Source organism: Mytilus trossulus, chromosome 2, assembly GCF_036588685.1.
Source record: "Mytilus trossulus isolate FHL-02 chromosome 2, PNRI_Mtr1.1.1.hap1, whole genome shotgun sequence".
NCBI classification, from domain to species: Eukaryota; Metazoa; Mollusca; class Bivalvia; order Mytilida; family Mytilidae; genus Mytilus; species Mytilus trossulus.
In genome coordinates, this window is record NC_086374.1 from 18516866 (window position 1) to 18534264 (window position 17399).

At 31.0% G+C, this 17399-nt stretch overlaps 1 protein-coding gene across 4 annotated transcripts in view; it reads right to left on the bottom strand.

The window, feature by feature from the left end:
• The window catches only part of LOC134706667 (calcitonin gene-related peptide type 1 receptor-like), a 73572-nt gene that overhangs the window by 47203 nt on the left and 8970 nt on the right, over window positions 1-17399 (bottom strand). The window contains exons 1-2 of one of the 4 annotated variants that reach the window (XM_063565801.1): window positions 2478-2573; window positions 891-1026 (exon numbers count right to left, since the gene is read on the bottom strand). The exons of 1 other annotated variant lie outside the window; for it this stretch is intronic. The gene's annotated coding sequence lies outside the window, so the exon portion shown is untranslated. Of the gene's footprint in view, window positions 1-890; window positions 1027-2477; window positions 2618-17399 lie in introns of those variants that run through there. 2 more of the 4 variants (XM_063565803.1, XM_063565798.1) reach the window with 2 other exon arrangements.

The following is a 17399-nucleotide window of genomic DNA, read 5'->3' on the forward strand; positions in this document are numbered from 1 at the left end:
AGGTCGTATAATATTTATACTATAATATTTTTTTATTGCAAATATAAACAGAGTTTACATTTCACAATTTTTAACTTTTGCTATATGTCATCTGCAATCACCAAGCTCTTTCTACAACACATCATTTGTATAAAGAAGCAAACAGTTTGCTGGAAGTAAACGAGTGGGAAAACCTTGAAAATAGATTGGATATGCATAAAACCGAAAACTCAAGGAAAAACAATGCTTGTAGGCAAGATTTTTCACTAATTGAAAATGCTATCAGGTGTTCTTGAAAAGTGCTTGATTAAATTTAAAACAATACGGAAATTAAAACGCATTTAATTATTTTGGAAGCGAAAAGAAAATGTTTGACGCAAATAGAAAAATATCAATGATTTTTCATTTACATGGTACACACATTTTTTTTAAAGAATGGACAATGATGGGATTGATGTACGATAAAACGTGTTAATCGAATATTAAAAAAAAGTTGACAAAATATGAAATATTCCAAAAGTTACAATCAATTTGGTGACATTTCTAAACCCAAATAAAATATCGGTAAAAGAAAAATAATTAAATGACCACTCTTGACCGAAATAAGTATGTTAATATTCTAAACAAGAGACAGTCGCATTAAAAAGTAAAACATTTAATTTCAAATTCAGCTCCTCCGTTTAAATCAACAGTGTGATGTAGATAATCAAAAGAGGTTGATCTCACACGCCCTCAAGGAATTATTTCTAGTGAAGTTAAATAAGATATATGATTCACTCTTTGATATTAAAATTCTAGGAGAATTTAGTCACTTTTAGATTTTGTTCCTATTAGTAAATAAAATACAGTGGACATATTTTTGAAGTTACTTGATATTCATCATATAGCTAACCATTAAAAATACATTTTACCGAAGTTATTGTTAAAATTTGACAGTACATAACCCCAATTCTCTTCTTAAGATTTTGTTAAAGTCTCATTTGGTGGATAACCATGGCTTTGTCTGCTGCAGCATTTGGTTTTATTTATCCCCAAGTAAGAATAAACCTGAATGATAGAAAAATAATATTAAATCTTGTGTGACTTGCTTGTATTTTATTCGATGAATTGATATTTATAAAGCTTCAATAAGTAATAAGCGTAGGCTTAATTTTTACTTTATGGTTTGTTTTTTGTTTGTAAATCATGTATATTCATCTATCATAATTTGATGACTTAAGTCTACATTTTCCCCTAGTGGGCAGTTCATTTCAAATGACTAGCATGTTTTGATTCAGATTTCAAAGTAACTTAAAGCTTTGTGAAATTAACCTGACTCTTAATACGTAAACTCAACCTAGCAAAACATGTTTATACAGTTCTTTCATTCAGTTAACAACCAAGAAAACCCCATTAAAAGTTTACTACACTCTCCACCAAACATGTACTGCAAAAAGAAACATCCACGAAATATCTGGGCGTAACTATACAAACTGACCTAAAATGGAGCAAACATGAAAATAACACCACAGCCGCAGCAACACAAAAGCTGGACAAGAAACTTCACCGCATAGCTGCAGTTCAATGCACTACTCTTGAAAATTTCCGAGAACAGATTCCAAGAACGGATTCCAATATCTGTTCTCAATAAACATCTAAACATCTAAAAAAATTCTACAATGTATATAGCTTTTCCAAAATGTATAGTACAAAAAATAGAATAAAAAGAAATTATGTCGAAATTTTAATTTCAATTTTTATATATTGTTCACTGTAAATGAAAATTTGATCCCACGCACGCGCGGCGTAGTAATATCAGTGCCCGGCACGTTATCATTAGTATGCTGATGCAGTACTGAATTATGAAGAAGAACTGAAATTTAGAATTTTTACCAATCTTTAATACGTGAGGGACGGAGGGGATATGCTAAGAAATATGACAGAAACGTCTTTCAAAGCTTCAAGTGCCAGGTGTGCAATAGAAACTCATTTGATCTGCCAACTGAATCGGTCGAATATACGAACTGGGTAACGCAACAGGCCTTGTCAAGAGACTGGTTTTGGGCTAAATCAAAACACACTATGAGGTACATGTAAGTCATTGTAGTTAAAATAATTATCCTGAGTATTTGCATTCAGCGTAGTAAGAAGCAAGCATCTAATTTTAAAGGATATCCTGGACACCGGCTAAGAACATGTGTACTTAACAGTGGCGGATAAGGGTGTGTTGATGTTATGTTTAAAAGAAATCAAGGAAAAAGGAACGTGCAACCTCTGTTTATAACCTTTTTGCCTTTTCATACACACACTTGTTTTTAAGGAAAACATTAAACAACGGCAAATATGCTATATCAATATATACACTTCTTAATGTGCTCTAGATTTCTTTTTCATCTTAACTACATCCTTTATTTGCAGTGTTTTGCATGTTTTTAAAAAAAATATTTTAAAAGAAATTTTCAACTGCATAAAAATCATACCAACATGAAACTGTGGTCTAAATTTTTAATATAACTTACCTTGTTTTAAGCCAGTGAAAAGCACACCGTATAAAAACATAACACAACTTTTAACCTAAGTATATACACATTTCCGAAACAGATACTTCAGATCGGAATTTAGATATATCACTATTTTCCTGTAGTAAATTATAAATAAACTGTCTGATATTTGTATTAAATGTGTGACATTATAGTAGATACAAGAACAATTACGTAAAAGTTCAACGTCCCTCATTATAGTTACAGCTAGGGAAGAAAATGTTTTAAAGTGCAGATTCCTAGTAATAAGTACGGAAATAAAACAAAGTTTGAAATAAACGTCAATTAGACAACACCAAAAACACAAACATTTCATTCAAAGCTTTTAATAATCACTCAAAATAAGTCTTTTCTAAAATTCTTGTATATGCACGAATTATACATACCAGTGCAGCAACTCGCAAACACATGTTAAATGAATATTCATGTGTAGATAAAGCATTTTATACTTTGTTTTAATTGAATGAATATGTCAATGAATGATCTGGTATAGATGTATACAGCCTGACAGTAAACCTATGCTTAATATGGGTGTCCTTTTGACTGTATGTGATGTTTTAACGCGCATTTTAAATCCAATGAGTCGTGTGTGGAGAGTGCGACGCTCTCTGTTCGCAAATCATTGCAACAACAGTTTGAAGGGTCGGAATGTGACATGTTGCAGTTCTTCTTCAATCAAACATACTCCATTTTAATTGCAGTCAAGAGTCTCTCCTTTTAAACCGACCGACACACGTTGCAGATACATTTGCCACTTATCCTCCCAAAAAAAACAGAAATCAATCAACAAATCACGAATTTTAGAACACAGCAGTTTAAGGTAGAACAAGATCCATTCCAACATCTCAACACCTAAGTTCCCTTTATTATCAGTAGTCAAATGGCTACTAGTAACAAATCAAACATTTGAGAGTCTCTTTTAAATGTCCAATGCCTTTGAAGAATTAAGGGAGGTCTAGCTTGCTATTTTGTTAAGACGTTTGTTTTTACTGAAAACCTTAGATTGCTGTAACTGTTTTCTTTTAGTTTTGTGTTGTTGAAATATTGTCTCACTAACGTAAACATTTTACCAAGTAGGATAACTATATATTTAGATGCATCGTGTGATTGAGCGTCGCTACATACATATACGTTTCATATATCTTTCGGTCATAGATTTTAGATTTTATATTTTAATTCCATATCTAGAACAGTATGTGCATGCATATCCACAAACTTGTTGAGTTAAAAAGAACAATGCTGATATTTTTCGCGAAAACGGGTTTTGAACGTATCATTTATTTAAAGATGATTTATCAAACAAATAAATGTATGATGACTCAATATATTGCAATAGACATCAGATAACAATTATTCAAATCGAATGTTTTTTTTTAATAAAACAACATGAATGCATATATCGTAAGAATTCGCGAAATCCTACTCGAATTATCGTATTTAGACTATATGATATTTTTTTTTCTCAAATTAAAAATATAATTATGAAACGATTTATCTAAAATTGTCGAACTGAAAAGGAACATAGGTCCCCGTAGAACCTAACATTGAGTTAAGACGAGTATGTTTAGTAGGAGTCTATATTAGTATTAGTATCTCTAACTTGGAAATAATTATACGTGAGCTTACTCGATGCGTCCTAAACGCTCTTCTGAATTTACATGTATCTTCATCAGAAAAGCTCAAAGCCGAATATTTGAAAGCAAAGAATTTAATTCATTCAAAGAACTTATATATCTGACAAACTAAAGAGAGAGTTTTTACCTCTGTGAAACATGTTTTCAAAACTGACCGAGTTCAAAATGAAATGACCGATCATGTCAGTAAATAAGGATGTGACCGATTTAGGAATTTCCGATTTTTTTTTATGTAAGTTAAGAAATACGATGATTATGCACTTTTATATAGGTTAAAGGATATACGTATTATTGTAAGAAGGAAATCACAAACCCTTGTATGTTAACTGTTAACTATACTTATTGGGAGTTTGTGTTATCTCTTAAAATACACATTTAAGGAAGTAAGACATTACATATTATATAAAGTAACAATAAGGAACTAGCATTGTGACGATCTTTTGAATAAGTACGTTTATTTAACATGTATATTGTTTTGTGCATATTATCAATGTGCATCCAAATCTCCTTTTATTTATTTATATCACTCTACACTTTATGACTTATAGATAAATAGAATCTTGCAGCACGCTTTGTACGGTTAATGCTACATGATTGCAACAAGGACGTATAACTAACATATAATATACGTCCTTGTTTGCAGGTACACATGCACTAACCATCATCCACTTGAAATTACAAGTGATTTGTTATCTAAATAAGGGTAGTCGAGTTTCTTATCAGTATAATTTTAATAATTAAAAAAACTTCAAAATTCTTGAATGGAATTACAGTAACATATCAAGATTTTTGTTTGAAAACATTATGCCATCTGAAATATGTGTCTATGGAATGCAGAACACGTCGTATAATTATCTTAATACCGGATAGCTGTCGGTTCCTCTCATAGAAACTTTAACAATTGAAAACATTCCTTTTCTTACTCAACAGGATTTGTACTTCTTCTGACGAACATGGTTTACTAGTATAATCTCTTTACACAAGGCGGCATTAAACATTCTAGAGGCGTATTTTTAAGAACTATCTGTGTGCATTTTTTTTAAAAACATTATCTATGCGCATATTTAATTTGCGTTTGTGTGAAAAATATCGTCCTATTTTCTCTGTACTTTATTGGCTTTTATGGGATATTTTGAAAAGAGTTAACCTTAATCTTTAATGTTGCAATATATGAAAAAGGGAAATTTGGGATACATTCATTATGGAAGTTAGCCAAAAATACTCCCAATACAACCAAATTGGCAAAGAGAAAAAAAACATAACAACATAAAACTAAGTAGACTTCTATTGATATATGTTTCAGTATAGCAATCCGTATGCGAAACAGTATGTGAAAACTTAATACACACAGCCAAATAGCTTATAGCTGAACATTTACTATGAAGTTATTTCAATTCACTCTACAGCTGTATTTGACCTATATCAAAACTACTTTACGAAAGAACGCTGTTACATTGTACGTGCAGTGTTAACATACACCCAGTGAAAATCTGCATGACCTATCTTCAGTAAGTTCGTAATGGTAAAATTTAGAGATGATCTTTCAAAATTCGTAAAATATGTTTTCTTTCTCACGTAACTATAAAGTTCTCTGAAATATTTCAATCATTTTAAGTGGATTTTGTTATAATTTTTGGGAATTTCTTAATCAAATTCCATTTTGTCCGTATTTATGAGACATACTCTTTTAATATCTTTTCAAATATCCACCAAAAGTAAAAGAAGAAGAACATATTTATTGGCTTTTCGCCGACCATCATATCAACATAATTCTCATTTTACTAATAGGATCATAATTGAAAAAAATAAGACAATATCAGGAAAGCAATCAATATCATCAGTGAAAATGGAAAAACATCATCATAGCAAAAAGAAAGAAGAAAAATTTAACCGAAAAAACAAATTGTCCATCACATTAGCCAGAGAAAAACAAGACAATTTGACGTCTATATTCAAATGTTCACCCACGAAGAACTGATGTCCAACATTTTTTAAATAATCAACCGGTGGAGAGCATCAATGTAAATATAACGGAATTTGATGAGACTGTCATCAAAGTGAGAGGGTAAGCGCTATAAAACCATGTTAAATCCACCATTTTCTACACTTGAAAATGCCCGTACAAAGTCAGGAATATGACAGTTCTTGTCCATTCGTTTTTGATGCGTATTGTTAAATGATTTTGCCATGTGATTATGGACTTTCTGAATTGATTTTCCTCTAAGTTCAGTATTTTTGTGATTTTACTTTTTATAAACCAGCTAAGACCGTACGATGAAATCTAGTTGTTAATTTCTGAGTCGTTTGGTCTCTTGTGGAAAGTTGACTCATTGGTAATCATACCACATCTTCTTTTTATATGTTGTCTTTTTCGAACAATAAATGCAAGCTAGGCACTTTGGGGAATTCTTTGTCTTTTAATAGGTACAGGAAGATGTGGTATAAGTGCCGATGAGATAACTCACCATCCAAATAACAATTGATAAAAGTAAACCATTCTAGATTAAGGTACGGCCTCCAACACCGAGTGTTTGCTCACACCGAACAATAGTTATAGGAAGATGTGGTGTGAGTGCCAATGAGACAACTCTCCATTCAAATTACAATTTAAATAGTAAACCATCATAGGTTAAAGTACGGCCTTCAACACGGAACCTTGGCTCACACCGAACAACAAGCTATAAAGGGCCCCAAAATTACTAGTGTTAAACCATTCAAACGGGAAAACCAACGGTCTAATCTATATAAACAAAACGAGAAACACGTATATATTACATAAACAAACGACAACTACTGTACATCAGATTCCTGACTTAGGACAGGTGCAAACATTTGCAGCGGGATTAAACGTTTTAATGGATCCAAACCTTCTCCCTTTTTCTGAAACAATAACATAACATCACAACATAGAAAAACACACGATAAAATATCAATTGGCAGACTTAACTCAATCAAAAAACGTATGATTACACAATGAACGAATAAATTTGATCTGCGATATCTGAATACAAATGCACAGTTAATTAAATATTAGAGACAAACATTCATGACCAAAAAGTTAACAAACAAATTCAAACAAAGCCATGGCAGGACACCACTGAGAGATATTTAACCCTTCGAAAATATTCATCAATATTCACTTTAGAAAAAAACCGGTTTTAAAAAAAATAATTATAATCTTGAAGTTTATACAAATGTAGTAAGAATAAGTGAAAAATTGAAGATATTACAAATAATCAAAGCTGGTGTACAGACAAGATCCATATAAATAAAAAAATAACAAAAAAGCATTATAAACAGTATCAAAAGGTCGAATTAACAAGAAAATACGATTTGAGAGTACTCGCAGGTACCGACAGCTAGTTAAAAAGCAAAATGCACATTTGAGAACCCGGATAATATCTTTACAGGGATCTGAAGTTGGTATTTAACAGTGTACGTATACTTACTTCAAATACACTGTTATATTGCAGAGGCAGTCTAAATTTTAAACTAACGGTATGCTATAGAGTAACATAACTATGCAGACCATAACATACATCTGGTTTTGTAATAATGTCAAAGTTCATCATGTGAAATAATCTGTCTGAAATAATCTGTAAGCATCTATCGACTCAATGTAATAAAGTTGTAAACATTCTCTAGAGAGAGTTATTATCAATGCATTTAGTATTACTTCAATATTTCCAATATGTTTCACACTTTGTCTGTCCGTTAACACAACTTTAACGACAGTTTAAGTGACTGCTAATCCAGTGGGAAGGATTAAACACGTTTTTGTAAATACAACTTCATCGCTTCTAATTGAGAAACAAAAGCACGCAATATGATTGTTTTATTCTAATATTAGTGAATATTTCACGTAATATCTCTAAAATACTAGTTTATTCATTCATATGTCCCTTTATGGCTTGCTGTTCGGGGTGAGCCAAAGCTCCGTGTATAAAACCCTACCACGACCTTCTTTTTAATGTGTGACTTAGATTGAGAGTTGTCTTATTGTCACTCATACCATATCCTCATATATCTATAATATATTAATCCTCAGTGATTTCCTTTACGATTCAAAGTGTTTTATTTGCTACTTGTCGAAATCTATAAACCAAATCTGAAATGAGCAAAGGATAGGACATTCTATTAAAAGTGACCACTATTTTAGTTTAAAAACAAACTTCGAAAATATAGTGATTGACCCTATATATTTCAGTGCTCGAAAGCCTTAGACATATCTTTCACAATCAAAATATTTTCAAAGAGCGATAGTAGGATATCAGTATCAGTAACGTTGCGCAAAACTTTGTACGTGTATATTAGTTTTTTCCTGTGTGTGCAGTATCATTTATTCTAGACGATTCAGTACCTCATTGGATATTTCACTGATGGTTATATATTGCAGTATAACCCATGTTGAGTTGAGTTGTCATTGATAATTATTATGTTCATAATTATAAATTAACTGTTTTAAACAAGAATTTTAATTTTTTATTTACTAAGGCTTTTCTACCTCAGGAATAGATTACCTAAGCTGTATTTGGCAAACTTATAGGAATATTTGTTCCTAAATGCTCGTCAACTTCGTACTTTATTTGGCCTTTTTAACATTTTTTTTCTTCGAGTGTCACTGATGAGTCTTTTGTAGACGAAACGCGCGTCTGGCGTAAATATACAATTTCAATTCGTGTATCTATGATGGCATTGAGTTTATTCTAAATACAATAATGCTAGCTGAAAAAAACCCCTACACGAACAAATAGATTTAAATTAAGCATACTTCAGACAAATTGCATTTTCAAAAGATCAAAAACTTTTATGAAGTCTGCACTGATCATTTCAATCAAAGATCGCAGACGACTACAATACGACCCAAGATGAGCGAATTGGTTATTCGAGTCAAAAATTAATAACATCGACCTAGTAAAATATGAAATTATTTACATGTATAGAGTCCACAATATTTTACTGAAAAGACTATCAGTAGATTACACATGAATTACATTAATTTGGAAGACAGTTTAATATAACAGATTTACACAATTTCTCAAATTGTGAAAGCCAAAATTAAAAATGAATTAATTTGTATTTAAAAGAAATAACATAACATATAACTTGGATAGATTTTTTTATTTTGATTAAGAACATCTATCTTGTTCAATCTGTAGTTCAAACTTTGAAATGTTTTCAATATTGTGGTTTCGAGTTTAATGACATAATGATGTTACAGCGTTAAAAAACACGCATGATCCTATGATACTATAAATGCTAGTAAAGATTGTAAGTATTTCCAAAGGCTCTAAATAAAGGCAACAGTAGTATATCGCTGTTTAAAACTCATAAATCGATAGAAAAAAAAACCAATCCGGGTTAAAAACTAAAACTGAGGGAAACGCATTAAATATAAGAAGAGAACAACGACACAACATTAAAATGTAACACACAGAGAAACGAACTAAGCATTAGACAAAATCCGATGTAAATAACAAATATAACATCAAAACTAAAAACTTAAATTTGGGATAGACAACAAATGGAAGTTTTTAACGACCTTGACTGGCTATACAGCCCTTGCACGGTCGGTTTGGGATACAAAAGTACCGTGACACGTCTTATAATAATGTGAATTCACACTTAAATGTAAGAGGAAACAAACGACACAAAAGAAACACAACGTTAAAATGTAACAAACACAGAAACGAACTATAATATAACAATGGCCATATTCGTGAATTGGTACAGGACATTTTTTTTAAAGAAAAAAGAAATGGTGTGTTGAACCTTGTTTTGTGGCATGCCAAACCCCTCGCTTTAATAGCACTGTTAAATATAACTTTAAAATGATAACACAAAATTACAAGACTACAATACAAATAAATTGGAGAACATATTGGACAAAGAAACACGAATAAAAGGCACCATGCTTAAAATTTAAAACGATAGAAGTCCGTTTCATCCACACAAGACTCACGAGTAACGCCCATATACAAAAGTTCGAAAGCCAAAACAAGTACAAAGTTATACAGCACCGAGGAAAAGTTCAAGAAAGTTGTGCTAAATACGGATAGGGTTTTCTGCTTTGGATAAGAACATCCTTATTATTTAGAATAATTTATATTACTGCAAACAGTATATTTTACAAAATGACTATATAAAAAATATTCATGATAAAAAGTATTTTATAATAAAACTAATAACATAAACCAACATAATCCAACACAAAAAATAGACACACCAGAGTTACTCAAGGCCTCAACGCAAGAAGTAACGTCACATTTGAAACTAAAGTTTGGAATAATTTTAAAGGGAATTTGTCCTGATGCTATTTTGAATAGTTTTGAATAAGTGTTGTCAGTTTAAATTTATTGAGCAAGTTAAATGCGTAAAAACGTAGAAAGAACATTGAATGAAAAGACAATTATTAATTTTGAACAAACGGTTTGATTTGCAACTTTTAAATACAAAACGAACAAAGATAGTTCAAAACATTTCACCTGACTTTAGATTATGGTATCGATTTACCTTCTGTAGTTAACATTTGCAGTGTTTAGTTTTGCTGTAATGAACGATAAACTATTGGACAGATTACAGATAAGAAAGCTGGAAAAGTACAAAATCATTCATCGAGATTATGTTCATGTTTTCTTAAACTTGATACTCTTTTATTGTTTGGAATACTTGAAAAATAACAAACTTGTTTAAAATTTCTAATGCTCTAGAAGTGCAAAAATTTTGAACAGTCGATAATCACTATTATAAAATATCAGAAAGCTAAGAAAAGAGGTAATATTAAGCACATCTTTATACAGATGCAGTAATTTATTATTTGTTACATAGAAATTATTACGATTGTAAATTCAAAATGCAAAGTTAAAGGTAAAAACATTGATATAAAATTTCAATCACTGTTGAACAAAAAGAGAATAAACTATTCATCACATGATGGACATCAAGTTGAGCATTAAATTCTTAGCAAGTATTGTATACAGAAACAAAATAGTGAGTAAAGAAGTTAAAAGGGGAAAAGGCCATCCGTACAAAAAACATTTCTCATGTTTTGTAATATTTTCTTTCAAACGGTGTAATATTATTTATTAAAACAATAATATCAGGCACATCATCTCCAAAGAAGACTAAACGATATACAAACACCAACATATCAGACTATGATTGATTGAACTTCAAACGGAGATATGAATTAAAAACTTCTCTCATGTTTATGTACCGCAGCTGGAATGTCATATAGCATGCTTATCTTCTAGGGTTTGTAAATCATATCTTTTGATCATCTTACTGCCCTATGTTTGTTTTTTCTTTCGAAAAAGTAAACTGAAAAATGACTAGATGCAAGACATACTGTGTCTGTATTGTCACAAATCTGTTCCATTGATCAGTACTAAACAAAACACCACTGTCTATAGATATGTCAACAGTATCTAGTCGATTTAATTGATTAACTTTTCAAAGACAACCAGCAAAAATATAACTTAGTTTATCTAAACACTTAAAATATGATCACTGTCTCTTTTATATACGAATTACTAACCCAACCACATATGTCTGACAAACGGAGACGATTCTTCCATTCTTACCTTTAAACTGTCCTTGATACTGATACCAGTACAATGTATTATGCTGGTTCCTACTAAAATTATGGAATCTGCATCCTTTAGTTAGTTTCATATACCCGAAGCAATATATTTTTATTGAGAAAACAAATATTGTTCCTCTGATTGAGAAAACAGGAAAAGTCTTATACAGAAATAAACAGTTTAACCCGATCAGATTACACCAGAATAAAGTCGGGAACCTTATCCATGATGGATGTTTCTAAAAAAAAGTTTGCCAATCACAAATTTGGTTGTGATTGCAGATATTAGGTTTATAGTTTTATTTAGACATTCCACAATTAGGTGCCTCATATTTAATGTGGAGGCTTGTCGTTGTCATTTACAGCCGTTTGTCGAGCTCTTATATTAGGTACGTCTTTTGACATTTTTGTGCCTGTCAAAGTGATGTATAATTTATGGTTTCCTTGCAGCTCTTTTTTAATATCTGTCAGTAAACATACATATGTTACATAATAATTGTAAAATTACTTGCAGGTGCGGCACGATGATTATTTTCTGACGTCCCAACGGACCATGACGTTATTGTAATTTCGCCACAGATTTTAAACGTCAAATGTGTGGGTAATATATGTGAAACGTCAAATTGCAGTAATCTATGTGCATGTTACATAATAATTATAATATCAAGGTATTAAAGCAAGTGAATGACATTTATCGTTAGACTTAGCAATGCCATAGCTTTCATTGGGGGCACTGATACATTTATCATTAGTATGAGGAAGCAGTGACGTAGCTTCAATTGAGGCAATACGACATTACTCGTTAGTCTAACAGCGACGTAGCTTCAATTGAGGCAATGCGACATTTATCATAAGTCTTAGAAGTGACGCAGCTCCAATTGAAGCACTAAGCAAATTTATGACCAGGAACAAAACATGGAGAAGGAAAAGACCGAGAGTTTAATGTGTCATATGAATTCATCATCATCGACATAGAGGCGGTGTAAAAGAATCAGTTCATTTTTATTTCATTAAAATTAGCAAAAAATCGAACGGATAATTTATCCTTTGAAAGAAAGATGTTTCATACAATAGTTTAAAATGTTCTTAAGGTTATTTTGTCCATAATATTACCTGCTTCTTTTGCTATTTATTGAATTATAATCATTTCTGAAGCATGTTAAATGTATTAAACAATGACTTTACTATTTTACATGTAGAATTTTTCAGTTATACTTAGACATACGTCCAGGTTTTTTGTCTATATATATTTGTGTTTCTAATATAAGATATCTGAAGTAGTTGAATGATATTCCAGTAAACAAAGCAAATGGGTTAATGATTGCAGAACAGTCATGTGATGTCGTATGTAAAAACCAACAATAAAATAGAAGGAGTGAAAAGAACAGTAATTAAGTCTAATTTAAGTATCTCAGGTTCCTACTGCAGTGACAGCTGTAAGCTGGAAATCCAATCACATGCTAGTCAGGTTTAATTAAAGGTTTAATTAGTGTCAGTTTTACTAGGAGTAAAATCACTTATTCCATATTTAAACACAAATATTTTGCTTTTGGAATCGGATTGAAGTCAGTAAAATGACACAACTCTCTCAATCTTGATATCATAGTAAATCTGCAATTGTGTAATCCTCAGCAATTAAATTTGGCTTTGGTAGCGAATTCATTTTTTTTCTTTCTATTTTTAAGACAATATTTCTAATTTGGCATCATCTTACTGTAAGATTTTAACTGCCTAAAACATTTAAGATGTTTTCACATATTGAATTGCATCAAAATTCTATCGAAAGAAGAAAACTGTGTTTTATGTAATAAGAAAATAATCTGGACAAATTCTTTCAAAATGAATGTTTAAATATTTTCAGTACTCTAGAAAACTTGGTAAATATCCTCGGAATAACTATAAATATAAGTATTCTATTTTTATCCACAAGAGAGGGCAAGATTACAAATTTAAATACATTTTGTATTCTAACGGTTACTGCTCGGCATGGCACAATTAAATCAAGGTATGTCCTACCATCAATTCAAATAATATCATCTATCATATCAAATATGAAAAATAACCATTTCGTTTTAGCTTGTCGTTTGAATGTTTATTTTCTCGGCTATCCCAAAATTTGATATCTTTAATCCCTAATAGTTCAAAATTTTGTCAAGGTCCCTTTGGTATCTTTCGTCCTTCTTTTTCAATTCGTACGATTGATGGAGGTGGATCATGATCCCCGCTTTGACTTAGTGCTGTATGCTCAGAACGTAATACGTTTTATATTGGTAGTCCGATGAATTACAAAGGTTTCCCTTTTCATTCGCACCACGGTTCATCTAGACATAATTTATGATCCCGTAGACACTTCGTACTTTTTAGAAAAGTTAAACTCGTATTGAGTAAGTGTTTTTTGTTTCGTTTTGTTTATGACTAACTGTATATATACATTTGTTTCTTTTTCTGTTAAATAAAATGTTACAGACTCTATTTTACAAACGTTAACACAAAGTATCGAGATGAGGAATGGAATTTATATAATTGCACAGCACAGAAAGGGGTACGGCGACACTCATGGAAACGGTTAAATGATTACAGAAAAATTCACTTAATTAAGACTGTAGAGTTTTAGCGTAATCCCCCATTAACAGACATACTAGAAATAAACGAGGCAAGTATTATATATTATAACAGCGCGCAATACTTGAACTATTTCAGTATATTGCTGAAATGATTTGAATATCTTCAAATACTTTATTTATCAGTTATAATTACTTTCTTTTGTTTACACTTCGGAAGATATATCCTTGTAAATACTTTATTCATTTTGGTCTTATATATTCATGCGCGGATTACTGGATGGAATTATTGGGTTCAAAGAATGGTGAATGTTTAAGAATACATAAAACAAGTATTGGGTTGAGAATTATGAATAGGCTTGTGATTGCATCATCCAAATTCATATATTAATAACCTCTAGGAAAAATGTTTAATCCGATAATAATTAAACCACGTTTTGGACTATATTTGGTTGCGACAAAACATTTCCAATACAATATTGCTCATTAATTCCGGAGAAATTAATTTTAATTGATTGAATGTATTACGTGATTGTAAGCTAGGTATTCTAAATGAGTTTTAACGTACATGTCATGCAAGATCGGGTGTTTAATACATTTTTTTTGAATATCAAAAAACTGTTTTTTGTATGAACAGAACATATTATACAATAGTAAATGTCTCGGATATAAATGTACATATTGCAAAATGTCTTTTCTGGCGCAGGTCCAGAGTTTTATGTAATAGGGAATGAGCGCTCCAGTGTATGAAGAAATAAAGGACCTTACGCTAACGCAAAATTGGCTGTATATTTACCTTTTTCTTTTAAATGTTTTTTTTTTAAATCCAAAATCTTCTCGTGCTTTGAACTTCGCACAACATAGTGCACCCGAGTTATATCTATTACGTCACGAAAAAAGTTTATGTTTACTCCTTAAAATAATTATCAGAATGTATCAGTAACTAATTTTTGCGTAGTATTGAAAGCCATGATTTAAGTATTTTACAGCTTTCCAACAGACCATCAACAACTTAATATCAATATCTTATGATTGGTTGACCCAGAAAAGTTCCAAAAGCATCTGTTTGATTCTAGTTATTCATGAAACTTTTGACGGTTGGTTACATGTAGAAAAGACAATGGACAACGGAATAAAATGCAAGGGAAAACCCAAGGCTAACACTATGATTTATAACTAGGTCGTAAGTTTGCTTTCTGTTAATTTGTAAGGTAAAACAACTGAAAACTGAAGAACCAAGATTGTTTTGAAAAAGCAGGATAACGGAGGTCAGATTCTTAACTTTGAAGACACATTACTTACTCTATCACATACACATTGATCAAGTGCAACAGATCGAATCATATTCTGAACATTTGTGTGTATGCTCCTTATTACTGACTGTTAATCTTGTCTCCACGAAAGGAACGTTGTCATATCACGTCTATACTTGTCTTAAAAGGTTTACATTTTCTAAATATATAAATATTTTGTTTTTGATCGCCGACAGTACAGAAGATCCCCAAATTTTGACTTGGCTTAGATTTCCTGTTTAAATACTTTTTAAAGTTTATTTCCTTCTGGTACATTTGACCACATCCTTAAGCCTTTGGTGAGTGTTCGTTGACATTATAACAGTGAAATGTTTAAAACGTTTGAACCAATAATGACCTTATCAATTCTTTCATTCATATGATCATTTGCCTATGCTTGATAAAAATATAGTAACGACAGACAATTAAAACGATTCCAAGGGAAATGTAACAGGCGATCATAATCAAATTAGTTGTTACCAAAAAAATTTCAAGATACAACAACTGACAATCAACATGAACAGAATTTACACGAATAATGTAATCAAGAAGAAAATAGAACAGTTTCTATCAAATATGAATCAATTACAGTTTATGAATTTTCAAATTTAACAAAAAAGATGAACATGTTTCATAAACTTATTGGTCGTATTTGTATACACCTTTGTTTCTTTTCTTAAGCACTTGTGTTGAAAATGCAAAACAAATTCAATCATTCATCTATTGAACACGTGTACGTGGGTTTTCTTTTAAAAGAAAATCCTTAAAGATTATCTTATTCAAATATTCAAGAAAAGAACTGCTATTAAACTTTTGACTTTTGAACACTAATTTACTGCATAGCTTTCCGTATGCAGTGAACTTAACACGACACCTTTCTCGGGAAATTCGACAATTACACAACGATAGAACGAAAGGGAAAACCGTGATAATATAAAAGGTGAAAAAGATTTATTAACGATTTTTATAAAAAAAAAGTCATGAACTCAAACTATTTGATGACAGTTATAACAACAGTTGATTAACAAACAGGAAGGCATCGAAAATATTTTTATATTGAAAAAAAAAAACCGAACAAAAACACAAAAATACTCATGCTAACCATGTCCACCGAACTCGATATCCATGAATGTTTTTTTTTTACCATCGTTACACTTGGTAAACTTAAGCTACAAAACCCGAAAATAATTTATAGCCACATTTTTACGATCAACAATGATAGAATGAAATATTTTTCGTCATTGACACGTTAGTGATTTGTAATAAATTAAAAAAAGAACGAAAAAAATCCCGCACAAATGACGTGGTTTTTAATTTTCTTTACATTAACATTATAATTACTAAAAACTAATTTCGTATGCCATTTTATCGAATATGTAATAATGAAAGCCAACACACGCCTAATTATCTGTGATACATTGTCAGAGAACAGTGAAATGATTTAACTGATGGCCGTATTCCTGTTTTGTCATTGTCGTTTTGATATCTTTTCTATTCAAATTCTTAAATAGTTGATTATGCAAATTTGCGTATGATACATTTTATTTGTAAAAGAACATATTTAATTATTTTATATTTAAACGATAGTCACAATCTTATGATAAAACTAGTGACTATATCCAAAGAGTTTTTGGCCATATCAAGACTAAAAATTTAACCATTACAAGCAGACAGACATTCACAGGGGCAGGGCTTGAAGAAGAGTTTTTTTATAGTAAATTCTGACGTTTGAAAGTAACAGCAGATATTTTTTGACCGAAACTTTTAGTTTTGAGTTACGTGTTTACTTGTGTTTTTGTGTTTTTTCGTTATTCCTCTCTTCGAGATTAAAA